This window comes from Castor canadensis, chromosome 15 (assembly GCF_047511655.1).
Source record: "Castor canadensis chromosome 15, mCasCan1.hap1v2, whole genome shotgun sequence".
NCBI lineage: Eukaryota > Metazoa > Chordata > Mammalia > Rodentia > Castoridae > Castor > Castor canadensis.
The window spans coordinates 58,581,777-58,585,605 of NC_133400.1; positions in this window are offsets into that span (position 1 = coordinate 58,581,777).

The window sequence follows — 3,829 nt, forward strand, 5'->3', positions numbered from 1 at the left end:
GATATGTAAATGTTTACATGAGAATGCTGTTTTATTCCAATTGAGGTTTAAAGCATGTCACTACTTTGGGTTTTCTCATTACCATTTTTTTGTCTTGGAAAATCCGGCTTAATGTAAATCTTGTTTTATTCTCCTGGAGCTCTCCCTTATACCATGTTTTTGAATTGTTCAGTAACTTAAGGGTGTCCTTAAAACCAAGGAAGAAAATTCTCCTTAACAAATGAGATGGAGAGGTAAAAAGAGAACAAACATTGCAACAATTCTTTTTTCCACTACCCTTTCCAAAATTTAATTGACTTTCAAGTCATATGTTTTCCATAGTAGTGACACTCATAAGTTTTTCAAATGTTTCCAAATTGTGTTTCACAAGGCAGCCATTAAGCAGAATTCTCTGAAACTAAAGTAGCTCACTTGAATTGAAGAGAGCTAATCCCCCTCATGACTCATCAGTATCCATGTAGAATCGTTGGAGTTGCCTTGAAGTGATTTTTTGATGAACACAGAACTTCAGTATCATTTTCTAAAGATCTATTGTTTCAGAGTTTGATTTTGCAGAGAAACAACAGTGGTAGTTCTATCTAGGTCATGACATATGTTAGTCTTCTTCTATTGGTAGGGTTGATTACTTCAAAAATAGGGGAAATTTTGTAATTTAATTTTTTGAGATAATTTGCTAAAATTAGATACATAATATTAAATGTCTGATTTATTCCAATTTATAAGCTGTAAAAGTAAGAAATCTCTTAACCAAGGATTGAATTTAAGATTGTCTGATAAATGTAGCTTTTGAATATAATAGTCTGTGTAATAACACAAATTTTGTTTTAGTTGTATTTCCAGAATGGTTCAGCATGGAAGAACAAATTATTACATTAATCTTACTATTTATCCATGAATATTTTTATATGCTGTCATTAACTCTTCCAAACAACCTCTCTTCATAATGAGAACAAAGTTTGCCCCTAAAACAAAGGACTTTTCCTAGAAATACAACTGTTGTTTGCAGAGCTAGAAGCTCTTTTGATTTCAGGTCACTTTCTATTGTATCTAGCTAATGGAGTTAATGTAGTGAGATATATTGCCAGTTTCACCTAACATTTTCTTTGCCTTTGAATAGAAGATTAATTGAAAAAATGTAGGTTTCTAAGTTTGAATCATATGTACAAATATGATACTATATATAATATTAAATACTATAAAATTTTAATGCATTTCGTAAAAGTTTTTCATATCAACATTAAAATTATAATATTATTCATCACTTTTTAAATGGCAGAAAGCCAATACCTTTGGAATGTGGAGGAAAAACACCTGAAAATTCTCCAAATAGCAAACCAGGTAAGACTTCTGATTATACATTACTTGTGAAAATCTTATCCCATATAAGACAATGAGACCAAGAAATTTTAATCTCAGGGCAGCAGGTAAAATAATTGATGTATAAATGACATTCACATATTTTCCTTCTACATTAGGAAAATGGATAAATTAGAAAAAAAATATATCTATTTGCAGCCCTGGGGTTTGAAGTCAGGGCCTCACACTTGTGAGTCAGGTGCTGTTACCAATTGATGCACTCCTCCAGTCCTTCCTAATAAATTTATTATTTAAGAATTAGGAAAGTATTTAGTTGTATGAAAATTATAATATAAGACAGTTTTTGTGCTAAAATGGTTCATTTAATTTGTGCCCTGAAAGCTTTTGTATATTTGAGTAGAAAGAAAGAAAGGATTTTTTCCTCTATGTATTGTATTTTTCTTCTATGGGCACTTAATAACAAATTTGGATAGTTGTAAAATGGATACTCTAGATTTAAGGGTGATGACTCACACCTGTAATCCCAACACTTGGGAGGTAAAAGAAGAGGATTTTGAGTTTGAGGCAAGTCTTGAATAGGCAGATGTTTCCAGTAATAACTGGGTTAAATAGGAGAACTTTTCCCCCCAAAATCCCAAAAAACAAAAGGGGGAGGGTAGGAGGCATTGTGCAACTGATAGAGTGCACATCTACAAAGTGTGAGGATCTGAGGTTAAACTGAGTACTGCCCAATCTAACAGCCATGTATTCTATTTAATTTTATGGTAAATGGACTTCATTTAAAAGTGAATATATTACAATCATTTGTGTCATATAAACCTGATTTCTGTCACTGAAACAAGATAAAGTATTTTACTTTTCTTAATTTGTTTTTTTCAATTTATATAATGGAAATTAATTGTTGTATATGCTTTCAGTTTCTTCAATTAAGGAGCTAATGCTCACATTGTTACTCAGATTGTCATTGCTTCAAATATTGAAGTGAATGAGTATGCACTGCTGTAATACCTGCTCATACAAGGGTCAGTGAGTACTTTTTAAAAATGGGTAGCTCTGTTCTGTAGTTCTGGGGATGCAACATAGAATCTGATGGATGCCAAACACATGATCAACCATTGAGCAGCAACCCCAGCCCTACTCTTATTTCTAGATAAGCTACATCACTCTGAGAAGCAGGAGATTTAAAACAAAAACCTAAATGAGTTCCCACAACATAGGAAGATGTCAAGCAGAGAAAATGCAAAGGAAATGCAAGGCATTTAAACAGTGTGGGTAGTTCATTTCACATCTCATTTAAACCATTTGTCAAGTAATGAGGAGTATATAATTCTCAACAGACACAAATATTATTTTTATTTGTTCAATAAGTTCTTTTATCCTTGTCACTGATAATTTCATATAATTTTATGGAAAAATATTCTCGGTTCAGATCTGCCTCATCTTTAATTTGCTCTGTTGCTGTCCAAAAATCAACTCCTTCCTTTTATTTGAAACTCCAACACTTACCTTCCTAGCAACATGTGGAGTGACTTATCTCTGGTGCAAATATGACCATGAACTACTGTTTAAATCATTAATGCCCAAGTATCTTAAGGCTACATATGAAGCTTTTGTGATGTGAATTCTGTTACTTTCCCTTCTTACCAATTTTTTCTCTACCCTCATGTTGAGTGTTATGAAACAGCTGATTGTGTCCTCCTCAATGATCTGTGTATTTTTGAGAAATATGAACCCCATTTGCTACTTCTTTCTTCTAACTGATTTTCAGGATGTAATCATTTCCTGTCCTCTATCTGGCTGAGTTTGCTCATGAAATTCCACCTCCAGACACTAACTGTGGAAATGTCAATTCTAACACATTTTATTGACACTCTTTAAACTCCAGTGCCAACCAGTTTGCAGAAACTAAAAATTGAATGATTGAAAAGTGAAAGCAAATAAAGACGATGCAAAGAGAACATAAGTTTTCCCCTGCCTGTCTAGAAGCAAAAAGATAGATATGCAAAGAAATAATTCATTGTTTGAATGGTAAAGACATAGTAGAAAAGTCAATAAAGTACTATAGGAACACTACCAAAAGAGACACTTGTTCTCAAAGAAAAGTTGCTATAATCAAGGATTAAAAGAAGAGAATTTTGCAATCAAGTGGATGAAAATATTTCTGACATAAGGAGCAGGGTGTTCTCAGATGATGCATAAATAGTAACCAGAATTATGAAAACCATTATTGCTGAAGAACATGCTTGGTCTGCTATGAGCCAGAAAAGGTGTAAAGTCTGTTATCCCAACAATGTATTGCCTGAGAGACAAGAGAATTGTGAGTTGGAGGCCAGCCTGGGGTACAGCCTGTCTAAAACCAGTTACTATTATACGGAAGGGGAAAGTGTACAGTGTGAATTAATGTGCTTGTAGTATAATTCTAAATTTTGTTTCTAAAGTTTTGTTCATTTATGTTGGGTGGATGAAGTTGTAGATGAATCTTTGGGAGGATCTTATGCCTTAAAATTTGTGA